General features: G+C 49.4%; 1 long non-coding RNA gene across 1 annotated transcript in view; it reads left to right on the top strand.

The window, feature by feature from the left end:
- Positions 1-24716, top strand: part of LOC123459345 — a 263274-nt gene that overhangs the window by 101249 nt on the left and 137309 nt on the right. The window lies entirely within an intron of this gene.

The raw sequence follows: 24716 nt of genomic DNA, 5'->3' as shown, positions 1-24716 counted from the left end.
GTGCCAATCCCGTGTGCTGAGGTGTCCAGTGACAGGGAATTGGAAGGTTCCAGCACAGCCCATCATGGAAAAGGCAAAAGGGTGCCAACCTGCTGGTTTTCCTCCATCTGAGAAAACACAGGGTGGGGGGGTGGGGATTCTGTGCGGCTGGAAATTGCAAAATGCCACTGAGAAAGAAATGGTTAAGGAGTAAGGCAGAAGAGGCCCACAGGCTGAGTGGTGACCTGGGCAGAATGAGAGAAAGGGGCTCTGTGATTTCCTGAGACATCACTGTGGAGCCTGGCCACCGCTCTAAACTCAGAAGGAGCACCCTGGGGTTGGCACATAGGTTATAGGTGCCACTGTTCACAGATAGATGTTCCCTTTTGTCACGAGTGGCTGTGTGGACCCAGGGACAGTGACTGGACCAGGGTGCTGGGATTAGTGGCCCCTCATGCCCTGAGGCTCAGCATCCTTGGGGTCGAGGAGGCCCAGGTCCTTGGCAGGAGCAGGCTGTGGGAGCTCTGCAGGCCAGGATGTCCTTGCCCCAGCCTTCTCTAGGGTGTGAATATTCTATGTGGATCAGTTGCCTCTTCTCCCTCAGCAGTGTCTTTATTCAGCCACATCCAGTGATGGTTTGAAGTGTGAACTGATCACAGCTCCAAGCACAGTGGGGAGATTACTACTTTACCCATGCTGGGTGATGGGAGCTGGGGTCCCAGAGCATGGTGGAGATCCCATTGTGATAACGTGAGCTGCAGCCCAGAGGAGTGGTCCAAACTAGGCACTATGCTGGTGAGGGCCCTTGCCTCCTAGAGCAGGCCCAGGATTTACAAACAGGATTTACCTGAGAGCTCTGCCCTGGGCAGTCCATGGAGAGTTTAGCCCTGTCCAAAACACCGTAGCAATGTAGAAAATACACCTAAAATAGCCGTGCCTCCTCTTGAGTTGTCCCGAAGCATGCTCACCCCGCCCTGTGACTCCCGATGTGGCATGATCAACCTCTTCTGTTGGAAACATCACAGGGCTTCCCCTGGAGCCACAGCTCCTGGCCTGTCCCTACTCACAGGCCAGCGCCTTCTGTCGCATGACTTTTTCTCTGTTGTATGACTGTTCCTTTTTATGAGTAAATGTCTGTTCACCCTGGATACAGCATGGATGACAAACTAAAGAAACGACTCTACAAGAGTGTAGTTTTGTGAACCGTGAGTTACCGGGGTTACTTACAGGAGTGTGAGTGACTTAAATGCAGCTACATCACTGAAAAGCCCAGCATGGGAGACTCAGGAAAGCTTACAGGCAACTCCACTGAAATGTCTCCCCTTCCCCAGCAATTGTTACTGCTAATAACCTGGGGAGGGGCGTGGTCAATCTTACGAGTTTCAGGAGTTCTCATTGCTGCTCAAGACATCTGACCAGAAGCAGCTTATGGAAGGAATGGGTTTTGTTTGTTATTTCCAGCTTTCAGTTTTGCAGGGAGGTTTCATCACGGTGGAGAAAGGGGGAAACACAACAAAGGCAGACAGACACGCAGGCATCACATCTCCACAGCAACAGGAAGGATGCAGACTAAGGAATGGCCTTGGAACTGGACTCCATTTCCCCAAAGCTCCCTCCAGTGAAACCCCTCCTCCAGCAAGGCTCCGTCTCCAAAGGCCCTGCAACTTCCACAGTTTGTTGCGAGCTGGGGACGCAGTACTCAAAGCGCATGAGCACAGGGGGACATTTCATTCAAATCACAAGGAGCTTCCTCATAAGTTGTGTTAATTTTGGAGTCTCCTGAGCCTCCTTCCTCTTTCCAGGTGAGGGGGTTTCACTCTGGAGACTTCATTCTGCAGGGTTTGGTGACCAGAGTCTGACCAAGCAGGGCTCGGGGCTGGGGGGAACCAAAGGCCATGCTTGCTCAGGAGGTCCAGGCTCCGTTTGCAGTGCAGGGCTCGGAGCTACACTTTGAAAACCAGTGCCTAGGCCTTCCTGCATGGCAGTGGAGGCAACAAGGCAACAAATGTCTATTCGTCCCAAATGGGGCATCAATGACAGAGCAAAGAAACCATTCCACCCAAGTCTAGCTTTGTGAATCGGCACAGAATCACATTTGCCTAGAAACAGCTTAACTGTAGCCCACATCTTGGCTTTATTTTGCTGCCTGGAACGTGGAGAGGGAGCCCCTGCTCTGCCCTGGTTCCCTCTCAGGAAGGTAGGCTTTGTTTCTGTCTCGTTTGGCTATCTGCTGTCCCCTCTGCCGTGCAGCACAGGGATGCTCATCTGGGTCATGGGGACCTTTGCAGAGAATGTACTTTCAATTAAGCCACTCTGTCTGTCTGCTGGGTACTCACCCGGCAGCCGCCCAAGAGGCAGCTCTCGAGGCTCCAGTGAAGCACTCTTATGCAGACGGGCTTCTGGGCCACAGGGTCCAGGTGTCCACAGCACACCACAGACGGCAATGTGTGTTCAGGCGAGGATGCTCAGAGCTGCTTCCCCAGCAGGTCTGGAGTGGAGGACACAGAAGGACGGAGGCCCATGGCTGCATCTCACCCACAGGCCTGTGGAAGGCAGGAGCTCTGGATCTGTGCTGATGACAATGCCCACCAGAAGCTGCCTCACTTTTGTTGGTCACCATCTTTCGAGCATGCTTGCCTTCTGGTGTGATTATTGCTTTTGGGGCGGGGGCTGTGGCTGTACCCTCTGGATGTGGACACACAAGTGTCCTACAGATCTGGTCCCCTGCCTTAGACCCAGCACAGAGCTACACCCAGGATGTCTTGCAAGAATGACTGGAAGGACAGAATAAGTGGAGAAGAGTTGTACTATTTGTACAAAGAGTCATATCCACAGAAGACGTGGCCCATGCATGCAGACATGTAGCCCTGGCTTTCAGAGTCACCCAGGAATAACAAATAGGAAGCAGAATGAGAGAGAGAGAGAGCGACTCCTTGCCCATAGAGTGTGATCAGAATAGTTGAAGGCTTTGTTCCCCCCCCAGAAGACATCTTGCTCCTGCTGCCCTAAGATTCTCGATGACACACGGGTCAGAGGTACCGACCCATAAGAGATGGAAGGAGAATGGTGTATTTTGGGATGGCCCTTATAGAATCCTGACAGCCATAACCCTGCTGAGAACCAAGCACCAACAGATCTATTAGAACCAGCTAGAGCTTTGAGCACAGGCTCTCGGAGGGTTAGAGGTGACCCGAGGTTGTGCCTACACACAGTGAGGAGGAAACAGCTGTCATCATTTTATGCAATTCAGGGGACTTCATTTGTTTGCTCTAAGGCTTAACCTAGACGTTGATATATTTTTTTTTCTGGCCCCAATGCATAGGTGCCCCAATTTCATCCTATTATTTACAATGTTCGGTCAAGAACACTGTGTATTTGATCCAAACATTGTTTCACTAAGACCTTCAGAATCAGACATGGCTAGAGTTGGTATTCTGAACCCAATATTCCATCATCCTGGTCCCATCCTCAAATAGTAGTGAAAGAAATTTCTAGATCATTCCAGGAGGAGTGGGAGCTCAGCCACCATCATCAGCTGACAGGGGGCCACACTGCCTATGCATTGGTGACGGCCTGCCCCTCCCCACCCCATTCCAACTTATTGAGACAAGCTCACCCAGTCTGGAATATGCTTCATAGTGCTCCCTCTCCTACCCACTCGTTCTTTCAGAAAACACTGGGCACTGTGTTTCAGCTGTGGTCTTTTGCCTCTGCTGTCTTGAGCCCAGTTCAGATGCCAAGCCTCTGATTTTATCCTTGCTCTTGTTATCCCCTGGCTGGCTGGTCTTACCCTCACCTTGCCCTCCTGGTTGGGCTGTCCCTGGCTGGCTGGTTGTTGATGCAAAGCAATGCTGGGCTGTGTTCCAGCAAGGCCCTGCCTACTTCCCACACCCCCACTTGCCCTCCTTCTCTGAGTCTCAGCCCTGTCCTCTTCTGGGCCCATCTCCAACCCCAACCTCTCAGGCTCTGACCTTCTCCAAGCTTCCTGCCTCTCCCACAGGTGGTCCAGCACGCCTCTTCCCTGCATGGACGCCCCTTATTCCAAATCCTATTGGGAAATTACATCCCACTGAGATTAGGACCCAAAGTTCATAGCAAGGCATGCAGGATCAGCACTCCCTCTCCCCACCACAAAAAGAAACATTTCTTTCCTCCTTATTTTCTTCCCTCTCCTGCATATTTCTCCCTGGTTCTCCCCACCCACACTGGGCATGCCCACATAGAATCAAAGTGGGCTCAGGTCTTGTGCCCACCAGTACTAGCCCAGCACATCCCTGTGAGGAAGAAGTCTTCCATGGTCTCTACCCAAACCTCACTCACAACCCACCAATGCTCTGTTGTTCTCTGGGTTCCTGCCCAGCAATTTCTGAACAGGAGGATTTTCCTGTGCTCTGTCCTCCCCTGGAATTCAAGGTCCACATTCACTTCCACACAGTGGGACTGAGTCAAGAGGTGCTCGGGGAACTAGAGAGATGGCCAGTCAGTAAAATGCTCACCTCGCAAGCAAGACGATCTGAGTTCATTCCCCAGGACTCAAGTAAAGGGAGGGCATGAAGGCCGGTGCCTGTAATTCTAGCACTGCATAGACAGAGACAAGAGGACCCCCGACAGTCAAGCCTATGCAGCAAGCTCTAGACCAGGGAGAAAACCTGTCTCAAAAAAAAAAAAAAAAAAAAAAAGGTGGATCATGTGCTGGAGAGACTGCTAAGTGGTTGTGGTGTTTGTCTGCAAAGCCTAAGGACCTGAAGTTCATTTGCAGTGGGTAGAGGCCCTGGTTCACCCACTCTCTCTCTCTCCTCCTCCCTCCCTCAAATAAATAAATAAATGTTTTTAAAAGGTGGATCATGTCTGAGAAACAAGATGTGAGGTTTTCCTCCAGCCTGCATGTATGTACACACACACCAGCACACATACAAAACTAATAAGCTCATGTTCAGGACATGAATTGCCTCCACACAGAGTGGAACCCTACTGAGTAGTTTCTATGTGAGAAGCTTCCCGACTTCCCTCACCATCCCTTGCCTGCATCCACTTGCTGCATGTGCATACACTCACGCAGTTGCAGAACACTCGAGACTGTCCACCATGAGCCAGCTGCCAGTGCTGCACTCAGAGACGAAGTGACAGTGAGGTGTGACTTGGGATGAGGGAAGGTGGGAAGCACTGTTATCTGGAGCCGGGTGGGGGACAGTCTGCTCAGATCCGGACACAGCCAGGCTCAGTTTGTTCCTGGGGGATGAGGCCGGAGGTGGATAAAAGAGGGATGGGCAGGACAGCACTGCCCCTTCCAGCTGCCACTGTCCGTCCAACCATGAGGGACATTAGTATGTTTGTTCGAGACACTAGGTAGCAATCTATAGGTGCTCAATGTGGGAGGAAACAGAGTCCTGGTTCAGAGGGCCTCAGCCTCCAACTTCACCTGCCGAGCAGTCGCCGAGATCTACCTTGATGAAACACAGTCTATTTCTACAAAAGCCTCATAAGGGACATAGATGCTCAGTGAACTTCGTGTTTCTTTAGACTCAAGCAAGTGCCTGTAACTGCTGAGCCATGTCTCCAGGTCTATTTCTTTAAATCCACAGAAAATACTGCACCAAAGCTGTCACTGCAACAAACATTGCTTCCACACCTTCCAAAGCACAAATCTCCATTCTCTGTGAGTGTGCCTGTGACAGGAATGACACAGGTAGGGGACAGGGCTCCAGGAAAGTACAAGGCCTCGCTGGGAGGATAGGATCAGGAGAGTGGGGACTGGCCCAGCTCCGTGGTCTGAAAGCTCTCCGGTGGCTTACTGTCAGCCAGCCTGCAGTGTCTACACTAAGAAAATTGGCAAACACTCAAGATCAGGAGACACTCTTCTCTTTATCTCAATTTTTGCATGCTTTCTATTTAAGTTGAGCGAGACTTTATTGGTTTAAGAAAAGAAAAGAGGAGATAGTCTGGAGAACTCCTGGGCAGGAGGGAGTAAAGCCCCTATTTTGTTTCTGAAAGCATGTTGCCAACCATTGCCTTTCCCACCTTTCCTGCATCTCATCCAAACCACAGTTGACCTGAGTGCAGGCTTCTTCAGAGAGACCGTGCCCATAGGGCACAGGGGAGGGTACAGGTGTAGGGAAACAGGGCTTGCCCAAGATGACAAGAACAGGTGATTTTGGAATTCCACACTTCTGTGAAGTCCTGCGTCCTGTGGCATTCATTAAAGAAGTCACTTGCCAAGCCTGACAGAGACGGCTCTGGGCCTGGGATGGCTTTTAGTTTTGCTCAACTGCTGAGCTACTAAGGAGCCAATCCTTTATTACTAATGCAAACATCTCCTAATTGTTTGAAACCATCTTCTGCTTGATAAGAATACAATATAAGCATTTTAAAAGTGTAATTCAATTAATCTCCAAATAAAAGTATCTGTTGGATGCATGTAAACATATTGGTTAAATTGTATGTCTTCATTCCTTCCACTCCAATGACGGAGAAGAGGAAGAATAGACTATAAAAACTGTACTGAGAGCTTATTCTTTTTTTATTGGCTGTCAAATTATTGCTGCAACGCCCATAGTTGGTGGTGCAACATTGTGATCCGACGTTAGAGTGCGACGAGATGCCGCATGTACGTTACACATTGAGTTTAGGTAATGTACCAGAAAACACTGCATGAAAACACTAATTTTCTCAATATATATCAGTAGACATGGTGTTTACCAGTGAGGAGTGGAAATGTTTTTAAACAGTTTTGTTAACTTGAAGTCTTGGCTGAGATGTGCTGAAGGTTCTCTGGCTGTATTTGAACTGGGAACCAGTGCACCTTGGGTTGGCAAAGGCTCTGCAGCTCATTCAAGCCCAGCCACTTGGGGAAGGCCCAGACCCAGGTATCAAGGCCGTGGCTCAGGTATCAAGCCAGCTCGCGGTTTGCTGGGCAGACAACCCAGGCACTCCTAGCTAAGTCAAACGAAAGCAGCCTCCCTCTTTCCTCCTTCCCACCTCCACTTAGCTTCCCCTGCCACGTACCCCCTTCTTGCAGAAGGATGACCTCCACACTGTCACCCTGCGGCTCGTCTTTCTGTGGAGGGAATACAGAGAGCTGTTATTAAGGGCGCATCTTGAGCTGTTGAGCAGAGAGCTGGTTTAATTTAATTTATCTGGCCCATAAAAATAAAATAAAGAGAAGCAGGAGATATGTTATTATCCGCCTTCGATGACACCGGCATTCAAACATTTTATTAGCTTATTATTGAGCAGTGTCTCCAACAAGAGTCTCTTTGTCTCTCTTGCCATTCTGTGGAAACTATTCTTCAGTTTTAAGGAATAATTGTTGTCTAAGAGCACAAGGAGAAAAATCGAATCCCACGGCTTGTGAAAGGGCTGACCTGGAGGAGGACGCTAAACGGCAGTCTTGTCCCATTCGCTTCCCATTGGTTCTTTCCTTAGGTTTTGACACTGGTCCCTCCCTGATTTCGGTGGCTTCATTTGAGTGTCCTTTAAATAACCCTCATGAACCCCACAAAATACGGCCAATCTCTGAGAGCCCCTTGACGCTGGAGTCCCACCAAAACACCACAGGGAGCATTCGCCTGGCCACCGTTACTCGTTCTTGGCAGCTGTCACCGCTGGGTTCCAGCCTCCCTCAAAGGCCAGGCCTTTTGTCTCCCGCTAATGAGTGCCAGCTGACATTCTAATGAAGGCAGGGCTGCCCGAGCCCAGGCTAGGAGCTATTTCTGCACTTCAGCACCTGGCAAAATCATCATCCATTCAACAGCCTGATTTAACAGCAGTAGTTCAAAGGCCCTGAGGACTGTGAAGCAAGGCAGTCGGCTCTGGAGGGCACCTCAGCTGCAGCAGGGCTGTAAACTGTGAGGTGAGGTACCCTGGGATCCCTGCGTCATGCCCAAAGGAGGATCATAATGTCGTGACATCATTATGGCTCAAGATTAGGTCTGAATGGAATATCCTGAAGGACTGGACAAGAAGGCCAAGACACTATGTCTCCATGTAATCCTTTTAATGGATTAAATAAGTTTTGCAGACCTTATGCATTATTAAAATTAAGCTGATTAAACTGTATGGAGGCTTTGATTTGGTTTATCGGTTTACTTAGAGACAGAATCTTATGTAACACAGGCTGGCTTCAAACTCACTATGAAGGTGAGGGTGATCTTGAACTCCCGATCTTTCTGGCTCAGCCTCCCTGGCGCTGGGATGACAGGCATGTCCCACCATACCTAGTCTGTGCAGTGCCCAGGATAGGAACTCAGGACTTTGTGTTTTCTACACAGGTACTCTACCCACCAAGTCACATCCTAGCTTGTGCAAGATCTTTACTGTGTAAAATCTTCCCAGTACATGGAAAGTGATCAAGAAAAAAGGCCGCCAAACCCAGGCACACTCCCAGAGTCTCTGTGTTAGTGGGAATGTCCTTTCCACTATAAACCATACACCACTTCTGAAAACCTCCAGGTCTACAAATACTTTTCAAAACGAGGACTGAGGCACAGCCTCAAGATCTGAGAAACTTTGTGAGCACAGCCATGACAAAACCATCCACCTGGATCCCCTGGGGGAGGTTAGCAACATCTGAGTTCATTTTGGGTTGACAGAACCGGGGAACTTTACCTTGCTTCCTGGTAGCTTGGGTAAAGGACACTGTGCAGGATAGCCCCACACCAGGCACTGCCTCACAGTGTGGAGATTACAAAACTCTGCCTGCTCCCCAAATGCCCCTTGTGGGTCAGCTCTGGCCATCTGTCCTGCTGTGATTCAGACCTGTGCAAGTGGCCAGCCCATGCCAGCTACATGTTCCAAAACACAGGACAATGGGACAGGACCACAGTGTAGAAAGGAAGCGTCTGCCAATCGTAACAACAAAATCTGTTTACCTTGCACCCGTCACCTGCTTCTGTTTTCTCTGTGGTTGTTTTCTGTTTGTGAGACAGGCTCTCACGTAGCCCAGGCTGGCCTCGCACTCACTATGTCGCCAATGCTGGCCTTGATCTCCTCACCCTACTGCTTCCACCTCCCAGATGCTGGGGTGGCAGGTGTGCTCTGCTGTGCAGCTCCCTCAGTTATTTAATTTTACCAGTGCCCATGAGAGAATCCTATCGCAACTTCTATTTGCCAGAAGCAGAAATCAGTACACAAACCAGCACAATAGCAGGGAGTGCCATTATCAGCAAGCAAACAACACTGAGGAACGAAAGCAAATATTTATAGAACCTGATCATGCCAAATACTCGGCATAAAGCATTCTGGGAAAAAAACACCACTGGCTTTGGTAACATGAACTACTGTTGTGAGTGGATGCTGCAACGTGCGCTGACATCCAAACCCATAGTATTTTGTGATAGGCACTTTTTTACAGTCTTCCCCCCCCCCAAAAAAAAAACCTGTTATGTTTTTAAAAGATGAAGATTGCTAATTGACTTTGTATTGATCTATGGTTTATTAAAAAAAAGTCTGTGCATGAGAGAGCATTTTGCAAGAAATGGACTGAGGATATCTAAATTCAGAACTCTCCCCAGGGGCATCAGCAGAAGCAGTGAATTGGCAGCAATGGGACTCTGTGCCCCTCAAGTTTCTGGGGATATTTTTTCATGCTTTATCAATGAACAGCAAAGAAAATCATATGAAAGGACATGAAAATCCTCAGGTTGTAAAAACTGGTTGTTTTTCACATCAGTGCTACAACTGTGTGTGTGCATGTTTTCTGCTGTGCACATGTCCTGTGAACGGTGGAAAGGTGACAGGAAAGCAAGAGGAAAGAGTCTGTTCTTGCCACTGTCCAGTACAGTAGCTGCTAGCTATGTGTGCCTTTTCGAAGTTAAATCTGAATTTGATGTATTCAAAGTGAAATAAAATTAAAAATTGGGGCTGAGGATATAGCTCAGTGGTTAAAGGTGCTTGCTTGCCAACCCCAGCAGCCCAGGTTCAATTCCTGAGAACCCACAGAATATAGCAAGAGACCCTGGCATACACAGACACATACAAACAAAATTTTTTTAAAAACCTTAAAAGCCAATTCTCTTCCACATGAACTGCCTTTGAAGTGTTGAGCCACTCTGTGAGGAATTCAATTTTACCAGTGCCACCATATTGCATGGGCCAGGAGCACTTGTTACAAAGGTTTGTCACTAACTTTTGAGGTTCGAAGAATGTCATTTTGCTTCCTTGAGAAGGAGAGAGCACATAGACTTTACATAAATGTGGTTTCAAATTTGGCTTTATAAAGCACTGTGACTTTGAGACCTCTTGTCTGTTTGGAGATCCCAAGGATCCACAGCTGTGCCCCAGGCTCTCCCATGCTGCCGAGTCTGTGGAACACCAGGCAGGCGCCGGAGTGTCCCACAGGAGCAGGGGTCCCACAGAGACTTACAGTGTGACCTCGCTAGGCCAGCACAGGCAAGCCACCATGGGAGTCTGCATGGACTTTCAGAGGAATGGAAGGGAAAGATGGGTTCAGCCGGGAGATTTCAAAGCCCTTTGTCACAGACGCCAGCTTTTTGATGGGTGTTCATGAGGAGCATTTACCTGTCAAGGGGAGCAAGTCCTTCCTGTGGATGAAAAGTGCCTGCTGTCCCCATGGGGCCTGAGTAGAGGGTTTCCTTTCCTTTCTGGCGCTTCTCCTATTCAGCCCTTTCTAAGGTCCCAAGGGCCCAGTGGGACCTCTAACCTTGAAGTGTGAGCAGATCGCCGGATCAGAGCGTGTGGTGGTGCCTTTCGAGCAAGGGTGCCCGGCGTCCTAGGCTTGCTGCCTCCCTTGCAGCTGCCGCCCAGTGCCATTCTGCTCTCGTTTTGTTCCTCACACCCTCTTCGCGCTGAGCCCCAGATGCAAGTGAGGCGGTCACAAAAGAAATATCTGGGTTAAATGCGTGCTAAACAGGTTTAAAATTACTGCTCATTGTCAGAAGCAGATGTAAGCTTCAAACAAATGCAAAACATCCATGCAGATGCAGCCGGAGGCAAATGGAAAGTCCCAGCCCAGGAGGGAGAGCCTGACTCTGCTTGCCTTCCCATGCAAGTCCTTGGCAAGTGGGGCCAGCTCCATGAAGGACAGGAGGGCCTCTCTGCTGTACACCGGAGGACCTGGTAAGGACAGGGAGCTCCTGCTCTAGACTCTCAGGTCCCTGTCTATACCTTTTTAATATCAAAGGCGTGGCAGGCACACCTCTACTCCCTCTCTCCCTCCCTCTCTTTCTCCCTCTCTCTCTCTCTCTCTCTCTCTCTCTCTCAGGCTGACTGTATAAGGTGCCCAGAAGCCTCCTTTTTCCCTGTACTGGTTCACTCCCCAGTGTCTGGCCTGCATTTCACTCATCAATTCTGCTGGCTGGATTTGAAAGTTGCTGCCTGGCACAACTTATACGTAACATCCAGCCCTTCAGCCTGGCTTCATGCACAAAAATGGGGACACTTAAGTATGTTTCAGGTTGACAGTGCTGATGGCAAAATTGTATCTGTTGTCACAAGGCGTTCTGGACAAGCCCATAGTTTTACCTCTGCCCTACGAAGAGAATGGATTTACCCTGTATGATTGCTGGCCTTTAATTTTTTTTTAATTTTTAAAACTTGTTTTTAAGATTTATTTATTTATTTATTTGAGAGAGTCAGAGAGAGACAGTCAAACAGACAGACAGAATGGACATGCCAGAGCCCCCAGGTACTGCAGACAACCTCCAGATGCATGCTCCATCTTCTGCATCTGGCTTACATGGGTCCCGTGGAATCAAACCTGGGTCCTTTGGCTTTGCAGGCACATGCCTTAACTGCTAAGCTCAGGCTAACTTGATTTTGGCTAGCAATAAAGCTCATGTGTCCTCTCCTCTGCAGATCCTGGAGAAAGGTCACCGATGTTAGTAGCAGCTGGATCATGTCTGTTTTTATCTTTTAGTCTCAAGCCAATACTTGGGGAAGTAGAGGCCATATTTTACTTTATAAATCTGAGTTTTGACTCATTTAGCATTTTCTCCTTTTTAAAATTATATGTATTGGGCTGGAGGAGTGGCTTAGCAGTTAAGGTGTTTGCCTGCAAAGCCAAAGGACCCATGTCTGGTTCCCCAGGACCCACGTTAGCCAGATACACAAGGGGGCACACAAGTCTGGAGTTTGTCTGCAGTGGCTGGAGTCCCTCATGCACCCATTCTCCCTCTCTCTCTCTCTCTCTCTCTCCCCGCTCTTTCTCTGTGAAATAAATAAATAATATTAAAATTGCATGTTATTTATCACAATTTGTCTTGAAATATGCTTATCCTATGAGTATCTCTCTCTCTTTCTCTCTCCCTCCTCTTTCTCTGTCAAATAAATAAATTAATTAATAATATTAAAATTGCATGTATCTATCACAGTTTGTCTTGAAATATGCTTATCTTATGAGTTTCTCTCTCTCTCCCCCTCTTTCTCTGTCAAATAAAAAATAAATAATACTAAAATTGTATGTATTTATCACGGTTATCTTGAAATATGCCTTTCCTATGAGTGCCAACAGAGCCAATTGCCACATGAATCCCCTTGCACACTTACCTTACTTTTGCAGCTACAATGTGTAGCATGTATGTGGATGCATACACTCTACGGTGACGGCAGTTGCTCTGCTGAGCCTCTCAAACTGATTCTTCCCAAAAGACCTGAACCTTCACGGCTTTGAACTAGTATCTCCCACACCCCACCCTGGCCTGTGCCCCTTCCTGATGACTGCCATTCTGCTCTCCGCCCTTCACTCTTTTGAATTGCAGGTATCCCTGAGATCACGCAGAACCCATCTCTCTGCTCCCGGCTGGGTTAGAGGTGGTTTCCCAGCCTTGCTTGGGGCTGAGGGATATTCTGCTACATCTGTGACTCACATTTGGTTTTGTGTTGTCACTTATCGGTTGAGGACACTTGGTATACTCCGTATGTTGATGCCCAGTGAGCAGGGCAAGCTGTGGGTATCTCTTTGACGTGCCAGCTTCAGTTCTTTCAGATGTATACCCAGGAGGAGGTTGAGTGATCATATGTAGTTCTATTTTAACTTTGCGAGTGTGAGTGTGTGTATAAGTATCACATGTCTTCCACAACTGCTTTCTACTTTATTCTTTGAGACTGGGTCTCTGGCTGAATCTAGAGATTACTAAATCTTGCCAATTTGGCCCGACTAGTTTGCTAATGAGCACCAAGGATTCTGTGTGTCCATTCCTCAGTGCCGGGATTGCAAGGGCATGCCACCACGCGCGCAGCCTACGTGGGTGCTGGGTGTCGGAGCTCAGGTCCTTTTGCCTGTGCGCCAGGCACTCTGCCTGCTGAGCTTTGTCCTCAGTCCCTACTTTTAACATTTTGAGGAATTTTCACACTGTTTCCTGTACTAACTGTACTAATTTCCATCCCCACCAGCAACACCCAAGGGTCCCCTTCTCCCCGCATCTTCACCACATGTGCTGGCTTTGGTATTTTTATAGTACCTATTCCAAGGGCACGAGGTTTTAATTTGCATTTCTCTGGAGATTAGTGATTTGAGCATTTTCTCAGCACCTGTGGGTTATGTGTGTGTCTTCTTTCTGTAAAGTTGGCATAAATCTTGTGGCCATTTTAATTGAGTGGCCTTCTTGCTGTTGAGCCATTGGTGTTCTTGGTATATTTTGGATCTTAACCTCAGCAGCTGTGTGGTTTGCACACATCTTTTGTTACACGGCTGTCTCTTCACTCCATGCATGTTTTCTTGGCTGGACAGGAGGTTTGGTCTCAGGCCATCCAGCCTGTTTGTCTAGTTTGGCTTTTGTTGTCTGATTTGCTGTTCACAAATCTCTTGTCCACACCAATGTTGAGGCAATCTCCCAGTTTTTTTCTAGTGGCTGAGTCCTTCCGAGTTTTACCCAGGTGCCAAGTCCCTTGAAGCTGGATTCGTATCCAGTGTGAGCTTGGGATTGCATTGTCACCTTTCTGCATGTGGACATCCAATTGTCAAGTCACAAACAATAGCACTCCTCCCTGTGATTTGGTGTTTGCTTTCAGTGTCTCCACAAGACAGGTGGCTTTTCTAATAACACTTGGCCCCAAAACAGCAGCTGGCAAAAGAAGGTTCTTCTTACAAAAATATTGAAATATATTGTACTTATAAGCATATTAGTACAACAGGCACATTCTATTTTATCTGGCTAAAAATGTTATTGGTCCGCTTGATATTATAATTTGCTCCAAATGTTTGAGTTCCCATCAAAATGGCATGTCCCTCAGAAGTTAGCTCCTCTTAAAAAGATGTATGTTTGGGACTGGAGAGATAGCTCAGCAATGAATGGCACTTACTTGCAAAGCCTGATGGCCTGGGTTCAATTCAACTCTCCAGTACCTACATACTTCCAGATGGGCAAAGTGGTACATGTGTCTGGAGGTGTAGTGGCCATGATTTTGTGCACCAACACACACTCTCTCTCTCCCTCTCTCTCTGTGTATGTGTATGTGTGTCTGTTTCTCGTTCCCTCAAATAAATAAAAATATTCTAAAAAGATATATGCTTAATGATTTCTCACCTGAACATATTACTGTACACGAGAAAGAATTTACCTTCCCTTCCTTGCCCACACAGTGCAGTCCTCTGCTGGGGTGAGCTTGTTCAGACCTGGCTCAAACCGAAGTGTGCACCATCAGGCTGGCTTCTGATAGCACTGGTCCTTTCGCTTTGGTTTGTCTGCAAGGGTTAGGCCAAGGATGCTGGGAAGCATTCCAGTGGTCTTTGTCTAGAAGACGTCTTACAGAGTCCTTAATGGAGTCAGACATGGAGGAGTGTCTGCCTGTAAGTACAGCTCCTCAAGAGGGTGAGGCAGGAGGAGGATGTGGTGAGGCTAGCCTGGGCACCTTAGTGAGACCTTGTCTCAAAATGATGATGCTGCTTGGGGAATGTAACTGAGTCGTAGAGCACTTACCTAGCACAATAAAGCCCTGGGTCACATCCCTTCTACTGTAAAACAAAGTTCTTGCTGACAATACAATTCAGTGTGGAATGCTTGGCTTGAACCCTGCCACTCAGCTACAAGGATGAGAGGTAGCAAGCCCCAGGCTGGAAGCCAGCTTTACCCTACCCCGTTCCTGCCTTGACTACAAGGCACCTTGGAGATAAAAAGTAAGCTATCCTTCCAAGCCATTGGTTGTTAAAGGAGGTGGCCATCAGCAGTCACAGCTGGGAAGCTCCCTGTGACAGAGTGACGTGGAGGTGGAGACGCTTCAACCTGAGGCTGACTCGATCCCATTTCAAGTCTCCACTGATGACTGACCTTGTCACCTAATGTATTTCCTTATAGGTCAAAGCACAACAATGGGAGAAGAGTTCTTCGAGTTTGGTTGGGCTCATTGTTGCCATTTTTAGGCTGACTTGGGAGCCCAGCCATCACGAAGGAAGAAAGGTTCCTTCCCCGCTGCTCTCCCTCCTTACACTTGCTACATTAAGGGCCTCCTGTCCATGGGCGGCCACTTGATCAGGTTACAGTCCACTAAATTCCTGTGAAAATGGGATAGTCACAGTGAGAACTGGGTTCTCTTAGCTTGGAGCCCAGCAGGCTCCCGAGATAGCATCCACTGCCCATGCATTCATCTCTCTAGCGGTCTCGATTACCATGTGGTCTGCCCTTCTCCGTGCAAAACTTGGTATGGTGCTTTGATTCAGGTGTCCCCCATATACTTAGGTGTTCTGAATACCAGGTTCCCAGCTGATGGAGATTTGGGAATTCATGTCTCTTGGAAGCAGTGTATTATTGGGGGCAGGCTTATGGGTGTTATAGCAAGTCTCCCCTTGCCAGTGTTTGACATACTTTCCTTTTGCTATGGTCCACTTGATGTTGGCCACTAGGTGATGTCCACCCTCTATTCATGCCATCATTTTCCCTTGCCATCATGGAGCTTCCCCTCTTCTGTAAGCCAAAAGAAACTTTTTTCACCCCTAAAAGCTGCTCTTGGTCAGATGATTTCTGCCAGCAATGCAAATCTGACTGCAACACAGGGCATCTTTGACAAGTGGGTGTAGGCCCTGTGTAGGAAATCCACAATGAAGTTTGGAGAATATTCTTTGGGGGGGCTTCACAGATTACCTAGCCTCTCCACACTTTGGATTTACAATGCAAGCTTGCCTATGAAAAGCAACTTTAGGATGAACCCTGTATCTGGTAATGTTGTGCAGACAGCTCAGGGCTGTGAAGGTTGGTGTACTCCGCTCCAGGCCCACGGTCTGACGGCATCTGCAGAGGCAGTGTTGTAAGGAAGGTGGGAAACTGCTTCCCTCCCTCTGGCAGGGGCATCTGAGCCTTGAGCCTCAGGGCTGTGGCCAGATGTGATTTGGTTTCCCACAGTGAGTTGGGGAAAAGGCTCACTTCCCTGTTCCTCAGCCCTTTGAAACCTGGTTAAATCAGATGCTGCCTTGATGGGCACCATGTGCTCCATCTAATGCTGGAAGAAATCCACTGGAAACATTTCCAACATGGACCAAATTAGGTTTTCACAAGCATGCATTGAGCTCTTGAGACCACAAGGAGGGTGACTCGGCAGACTCTGTATCCTTTTAAGTCTAAAGGGTGTCGTTTGTGACCCTCTCTTCATCCCCTCCTGAGGGGAAACCAGAGCAGTGGGGAGTCCCGAAGCTGTTTGCTGTGTATACAATGCTAAGCAGAAAATCCACACAGAGGATTGCTGGACAAGACACATTGTCACCGGCTCTCCAGCACGCATTATTTCTTCTTTATTAAGTCCAGACATGAGAAAGAGCCCCGCTCCTCCCTGGAGTGTGACAAGTGGATGTCTAGAACCCTTGCAGGCAACAATTATCTTTATAAATAGGCTGGTGAATGCTGCCTGCCACGGCTCTCACGAGTGCAGGGTGCTGTCCCCAAGCCGCCCTTGAGCCCTCACAGGCTGTACACAATGTGGTCAGGTATTAGTCACACAACTTGGGGCCAGGGCGGAAAGGCTGGAACATAAAGAGAGGTTAATCAGTGGCAGCCCCATCTGAAAACTGTGATTCAAACACATCTCTGCTTCACCACTCCACTTTCCATTAGCAGAGAACAGATGGAGCCCAGACTGGGCTGGCATGGACAGGCCGTGGAAGGGGATTTCAGGGAGAAAGCAGTAAGATGGCACTCTCTCTGTGTCTGGGGCTGGACAGGGCCAAATGCCTGGGAACTCTCACTTGCTCACTGAGGCAGGACAGGAAGGTTTTTCTGCATCCCTCTGATCTGGCCTGTCCATGCTGCCCATCAGCTACTATGGAGATGGTCATGGCCCATCTCTCACGTGAGGCCAGGAGAGCCTGATTCTGAAGAGACAGGGTGATATCTCAGAAGGAGTGTCTGTCTCCTGCCAGTGACCACAAGGAAATAGGGTGACCTCCAGAGATCCATGAGTGTTTTAAAGCAAAGCCTCTGTCTGTCACTGGGTGGTTCCATCTTCATGTGGGAACAGAAGTGCCACCAGCTCAGGTCTCCTATGGAGGCGTTGACACCAAAAGCATATCAAAGTCATCCCTGATGTGGAACTGGGTAAGCTGGCTTTCCTCTCTTTCTAGCAGGGTAAGCCTGGAGTATAGCAGTTTGGGTTAAAATGTGCAGGATGACTGCACCAGGAGGTTCCCAACTCTGCACGACCATCTCCTCAGGAGACATTTCCAGCACGTGTTGGGGTCTGAGGTACAGCAAGGCAGAGTTCTGAAGGTGCTGTGGTCTGGGGCTCACCTTGTGTGAGGAGGTTGTTATAGTTATTGTTTTGGCTCTGAGCCCAGGCCTCTTAAACTAGGCTATATGTTCCCAAATCCACCCAGAGCTTAGGGCTGGAAGACTGCAGGCCCAATCATGTGATCAAGTGTATTCAGGAAATTCCATCTAAAATATCTCCCCTTGTAGACTCAAAACAGTCAACGAAGGCCCGAGGCATGCGGTCCATGAGCAGTGAGATTCTGCGCTCACCTGCTGCCTGGGGAGCACCGTCAGTGGGCGGACACCCTCCCTGCTGATTAGTTAGTGCAGATTCTGCCATAAGGAACAGCAGATCCAACTGGAGGCACACGTGAGGAAGAGTATGTTGTTCACCCGGCACTGGATGTCCTGGGCAGCAGTTCTGATGCTGGTCTGGCAGCCCACAACATGAAGCCCTGCCACTGCAGTCCCTGTGGCCTTTCTTGTGGTGATAGGGTGGCTACCACATGACCTCCACCTCCACATGAGCCTTCTTTTAAAAAAAAAAATTATTTATTGAGTGAGTGAGAGAAAGAGGAAGATAGAATGGGCACACTAGGGCCTCCAGCCACTGCGGATGAACCCCAAAAGTGTGAAGCCCCTTTTGCATCATTAGGTGGATGCCGGCAAATCCAACCTGCATCCTTTGGCTTTGCAGGCAAGCAGCGCTTCAACCGCTAAGTCATCCCTCCAGCCCACAACATCCACTTCCAAGCAAGGGAAGAGGAGAAAGTAGTGTGGGGAAGGGAGGTACGACTTGGTGCTGGCAACTTGTTATCTCAGGGGACCCAAGGTCACTTGGTTACTCCAGTTGCCTGGGGACAACTATGAAAAGTGCTTCCATAGTAGAGGAGGTGAAGGTGAGGGACATAGGGCTTGGGTTTGGGCAAGCCAGCCTACCATGAACCACACCTCTGTGGTTAGGAGCTCTTCCGGAACTCCATAGTGAGCAGCCTAGCCAACAATCTCGTCTCTTCTCAGGCTTTAGGGTACACTGTGTTTGTGAGATGCAGGTGTGTGAGTTTGCTTTGTGTATGTCCACAGAGCCTGCAAACATACGTAGCAAATTTGTAGGGAACACAGAATGTACCAGGAACCAAGCTGGTGAGGGAATACCCCGTCAATTCCATGTGTGCTCTCTTTTGTTGGGGTGGTGGTGGGGTGCTTGATCTCTATCCTTGGTGAGGAGCTCCCCAGTTCTGGTAAGCAGCCTTGCTCACATAGCAGGAAGGGGAAATTACACTGCCCTACCCAGGGCCCACCAAGAAACTGAGGCCTGTGCTGGAGAGATGGCTTAGCAGTTAAGCACTTGCCTGTGAAGCCTAACGACCCTGGTTCTAGGCTCGATTCCCCAGGACCCATGTTAGCCAGATGCACAAGGGGGTGCACGCGTCTGGAGTTCGTTTGCAGTGGCTGAATGCCCTGGCGTGCCCATTCTCTCTTTCTCTCTAACTGCCTCTTTCTCTTTCTATAACTCTCCAAAAAATAAACAAAAATAAAAACAAAACAAAACAAGAAACTGAGGCCCGAGCAGACAGACAGTGTGCTGGTCAGTTTCTGTCTCTGTGATAAAATGCCCAACTGCTCAGCTTACAAGAAGGGAAGGTTTACTTTGACTCATGATTGCACAAGCTGCCTCCTTCTACATAAGGAGCTGCATCCTCCTATGTCAGGCCTGTGGTACATACAGCCTCATGGCAGAAGTGAGTGGAGAAGGAGGGGGACATTCACTTCCTGGCATCCAGGAGGCAAGGGGGAAGCAAGAAGGGCCAGGCAGTGGTGTCCCCTTCAAGGATATATCTCATGACCTGATTTCTTACCACTGGCCTTACCTCCTGAAGATCCCCACCTCTCAAAGTCATGCCCTGGGCTGGAGAGCAAGCCTTCAGTGTGAGGCATGTGAGAGAATGCCAGATCCACCCTGGCATAGGAAGGCTTGGGAAGTCTGCTCGCTGTCTCCCTGGAGGACTACAAGGGGCGAACCTAGAAGAACCTTGCACAGCAGGGACTGAGGACTTTGTGTTGCTATGAACCTGAGTGTCCCCCACTCCCTGTTAGAGGACCCAGGGTTCCAAGCAAAGAAGGAACCACATTTGGTCCCCAGGGTGGGGTCAGAAGACAGGCCAGGACACACCAGGCCAGCATTGAGCAGCCCACCCCTCCAAGGGCAGACCACCCCATAGCTGCCCCTCCCTTTGCTCCCCACTCCTCCTCAGCTGCCCAGAAGTGATGTGGCTCGGCCTGTCTTAGAAGCCAGCTTGGGAGGAAAACCGGTGAGACTCTGAGAGAATTGTACAGGGAGGAGAGCCCTGTAGAAGCCTGACTGAGTAACTACTGTGTGCCTTCAGTAAGCCATGAACATCTCTGTGCCCCACTAGTGTCTCTTATAGCAGAGTCATATCTCTGCCTCCATGATGGTGTAAGTGCAGCTTTCAAAGTATGTGTGTTCGTGTGGTTGGTTGGGTGCACATATGTGTGCATATATGTATGTGTATGGGGGGGGCAGAAAACAACCTCATGTGACATTTCTAAGAAACATCCATCTTATCTGAGACAGGGTCTCTCATTGGCCTGTAACTTGCCCATTAGGCTAGAGGTAGGGTCTCACTCTAGCCCAGGCTGACCTGGAATTCACTCTGTAGTCTCAGGGTGGCCCCAAATTCACGGCAATCCTCCTACCTCTGCCTCCTGAGTGCTGGGATTAAGGCATGCGCCACCATGCCCAGCTAATTTTTACATAGATGTTGGGGATCAAATTCAGGTTCTCAAGCTTGTGAGGCAAGTATTTTGCCAACTAAGCTATCACCTCAGCCTATAAATTCAGTTTTCAGTGAAAGGTGACTAAAGCTCCTGGCCTGGCTATGTGGGTGTGTCCACCACTGAGTGGGACAATGAGGTAAATGCTGACTTAACCAATGGCTGTTTCTGACAGTCCAAATTTCTATTTAGAAATAATAGTTCTACCCCTCCACATAAGAGAAGGGTGAGAACAGAGGCTTTATGGAGAACTGAGGTTCCTTCTTGGACATCCATAGTTCTGCCTGGAAGAGGTCCCGTGAGCAGCCTCCATATGTGGCAAACATGGAGCCCAGCATCAAGTTGGTGCAACAGATGCCTTGCCGTGTCCATCTTGGGTGGTGGGCACAGTCAGATGTCCGGGTGGCTTTGCAGCCTCAGCTACTCTGGCTGTAGAGACATGCTTCCTCAAAGTTCCAAAGACTGGAGTGAGAGACCAGGTGTTTGCCTGTGACCTTTGTCCCAGCTCCCTGTGACCCCACATGGCTGTCTCTTCAGGTGTCTGTATCCTGACATCTTCCCCCAGGGTCACATGTGGGATCTGATTTGGGCTTCTTGGGTTAGCAAATGGCCCTGTGCCTGGGGACATTAAGCAGGGAGCCATGGCAAAAAGGCACCACAAAATAGGACAACGGGTCCCCACAGAGACCTCAAAGACGTTCCCGTTCACTGGCTGGGCAGAGACACGCAGCCCAGCATCTCTTGCTCTTCCTCTGCAAGTGGCTCACAGCTGAATGGTGACTAAAGAACTCACAGGCTCCAATGTCAGCAGGCGACCCACATTTTCCACTGCTGCAGTCAACTTCAAGGGCCACACCGGCAAGTTAGGAATTCACAAACGCAGGCTCAAATAAAGAGCTACGAGCAGACCTCTCCATTGCAGGTGGTTCCAGGTTTGAGAGATGAGGCTTCAACTCAAAATTCTTTGCCCATCGTAACTATTGTGTGCCTTTAGTAAGCCATGAACATCTCTGTGCCCCACTAGTGTCTTTTATAGCAGAGTCATTTCTCTGCCTCCATGATGGTGTCCTCTGAGGTTCAAAAAGGTCATGCTTACAAAAGCATTTTAAATTGAATACCTTTTGCTAGTATTGCCATGAAGCCACCCACAGGGGAGGCAGTCAGTAGCTCCAGAATCTACCCTGCCCCTCCGGAATTGGAGCTGTAATGTTCTGAAGCCATGTGACCAATGCAGGGTGCCTTGGGTCTTACTTGATCTGCGAGTCTCCGGGCGGAGCAACCTCCCAGCTGAGATGGGAACTAACTATAGAGCCATGTCTAAATTTAGCTGCATGACTCTCTATTCAACCCTGATCCACTGTCACCCACCAGCACCCCACTGAGCTGCAGCAGGGGTGGGGACTTTGATGTGAGCCACCAAGCGAGTGGTCCTCTTGGGCAGGAGGGTGCACTGCCATGGAGACAGGAAGAGGCGGGGAGAGAGGGTGGTGACCCTCCCACCTGCTATCTGGGCTGTGAAGCAAGCAGTGCAGATCAGAAAAAAAAGGAAAAAAAAGAAAGAAAAAAAAATGTGTGTTTGGCAGGAAGTCAACCCCAGTTAGGGACCCTGTTCATTCTAGAATGAAGTGGATATGAGGTTAGCTATGGAGAAGGGACTGGTAAGCCATCCACTAGGAAAAGCCCTGTCAGTTATGACTAGACGAGTGCCCTGTACTTTAGAAGGCAGGGGGCTGCAGAGATGGTTTAGCGGTTAAGACGCTTGCCTGTGGAGCCTGAGGACTCATGTTCAAGCCTCCAGGTCCCAGTGATGCAAGTATGCAAGCTGGCACATGTGCACACGGGGGCACATGCGTCTGCAGTTTGCTTGCAGTGGCTAGAGACGCTGGTGCACCGATTCTCTCTCTCTCTCTCTCTCTCTCTCTCTCAATCTCTTGCAAATAAATGGCCATTCTGTTGGGCTTGCCTCAAAGAAAAGGAAGAAGGTTAAAAAGTTGCAGAAGCAAACAACCTGTAACTGGGGTGCTAAGTGCACAGTCTGCCGGAATCCGCAGTCTTCTCTGCCTGCTTCAAGCTCCCTGCGGGAGGCCATGGTTGCTATGGCCCAAGATGGCTGTTGGTGCTACAAGCCATTGAATCCACTTGCTAGCAGCAGGACGGGGTGCAGGGGGTGCGTTCCTTCCCTTTCATGCAGCTCATAACTCTGCTTACATTTTGCCGGACAAACCGTGGTCATGCAGCCAAGGAGCACCAAGAAGTACCTATTAGGAAAGGGAGCCATGAAGAGGGCGCTGTGGGAGGTGGCCAGTGCACCACCCAGAGTCCGGCTCAAAGGAGAGGTGCCTGCCCCACGCCTGATCAGCAGGCAGCCAGCTTCACAGGCAGAGGCCACCTACTGGGCCTTGCTGGAGGGTGCTGGGATGGGCTCTGGTGGAGCCACTGCATGCCTGGGGAAGCAGAGATGTCACTGTTAGGATCAGAACTTCACAGTAGCCATGCATGGCGGGCCAGGGACTGCTCCAGGTGTGGGAGGACTTAGAAGTGGAGGGCCAGCAGCATCAGGGAGGTGATGCCCTTCCAATGACTCGGGGTGCCTGTGGGCAAACCCGAGCCATGGAGGAAGAGCATACATCCTCAGTCATGCCTCTGCTCTTGAAGGTGGGCCTGGGCCAGCTGGACAGGTCCAGAGTCCCAGCTATGTTCCCAGGTTCCTGGGTTGCAGCTGAGCTCATGGCCTTGTACTCGTGAAGAATGGCCAACGCAGACAGCAGAGAGCAAGCACGGTCTTATGGCAGAGGGAAAGAAAAGTGGCGGTCCCCTGCTACAGGGGAGGGTCTGGAAGGGATTGCCCATGAAGTGCTCGGGACCAAGGTTAAAAATCTAACTGCTGCCTGGAGCACGCCTTTAATCCCAGCACTCGGGAGGCAGAGGTAGGACGATCACTGCATTTGAGGCCAGCCTGAAACTACATCGTGATCTCCAGGTCAGCCTGGGCTATAGTGAGATCCTACCTTGAAAACCAAAATGAAGAAAAAAATAGTTAACAACTGGTCCTTGCAAGAGGGACAAGATGTTCCTGCACTGTGTTCCAGATATGTCCTTCGTCACAGAGCCAGCCCACCCCCATGCCTTCCTGCCAGTCTGGCAACATACCCATTAGCACCCCAAGACATTGTTCTGCCTGGAACCAGGAAGAATGGAGAGGAAAGGACCAACAGTCCTTCAGAGCGATGGAGAGTACATGTGGAAGAACGCAGGCAGAGGGAACAGCATGTGGCAAACCAGCTTCCTGCCACGGGCTTCTGAGGCGCTGGGCCAACTACGGGGCTTTCCTGCGTCCATCCGGACCGACCAGGTGGAGGTTGTAGAAGGGAATCTTGGCTAAGAAGTGTTCATTGGCGTGCTCGGTGCCTCTCCTGGCACACGGGGACTCTGGTCATGAGGGCTCATCTTGCCTAGAAGCTCTTCCTGCTTGTGCCTCTCACTCATTAGAGTTGCTCAGAGCATATTGATATAAAGTAGAAAGGGTGAGGGCTCCCCCAGTAATGCTTCACAGGGTTTCTGTGGCTTGGCGACCAGTGTGCAAGGTGTAGTGGGGGGGCATGCAGACAAAAACACCTTCATTCCCACTCCACCCCTCCAGTTACACTGTCTGGAATGAGAGTCACAAACTCAAGAAACAAGAGCATGTTGAAGGGGAGGAAGGGGACAGCCATTTGGTGGGCTAGGAGCTCCTGTGAAATAACCAGCTTGAGGCTAGAAAGATGACTTAGCAGTTAAGGTGCTCGCCTGTGAAACCTAGGAACCCAGCTTCAATTCCCCAGTACCCACATAAGCCAGATTTACATGCGTCTAGAGTTTGTCTGTGGTGGTTAGAGGCCCTGGTACTCCCATTCTCTCTCTCTCTCTCTCTCTGTCTCTCTCTCTCTCTGTCTCTCTCTCTCTCATAAATAAATAAATAAATAAATAAATATTTAAAAAGAAAATAACCAGTTTGGACTGGTTCAAGGTCCAAGCTAAAGGCAAATTCCTTGTTGCGGACACTTTGCAAACTTTTATTTATGTTTTAAGTGGTAGAAGGTAAGAACAAGTCTTCCTCCTCTTAACTCTGCCCCGCCCATCCTCTCCTCTCCCCAGACACACCGCATAATACACTAGTCTTGTAGCCATCCTTTCAGAAGAGTAAGGAGTGTTCAATACATCAAAGCAAGTCAGTGCCCATTACCTCTGCACAGAAGGAAGCTTATGAGACCACAGTATGCTTTGAATGTTGATCTCAAAGTCTAACCACAGGAAAGTCCTCAAAGAAATTTTCCA

Source organism: Jaculus jaculus, chromosome 3, assembly GCF_020740685.1.
Source record: "Jaculus jaculus isolate mJacJac1 chromosome 3, mJacJac1.mat.Y.cur, whole genome shotgun sequence".
NCBI classification, from domain to species: domain Eukaryota; kingdom Metazoa; phylum Chordata; class Mammalia; order Rodentia; family Dipodidae; genus Jaculus; species Jaculus jaculus.
This window is presented reverse-complemented; position numbering and strand designations above follow the sequence as displayed.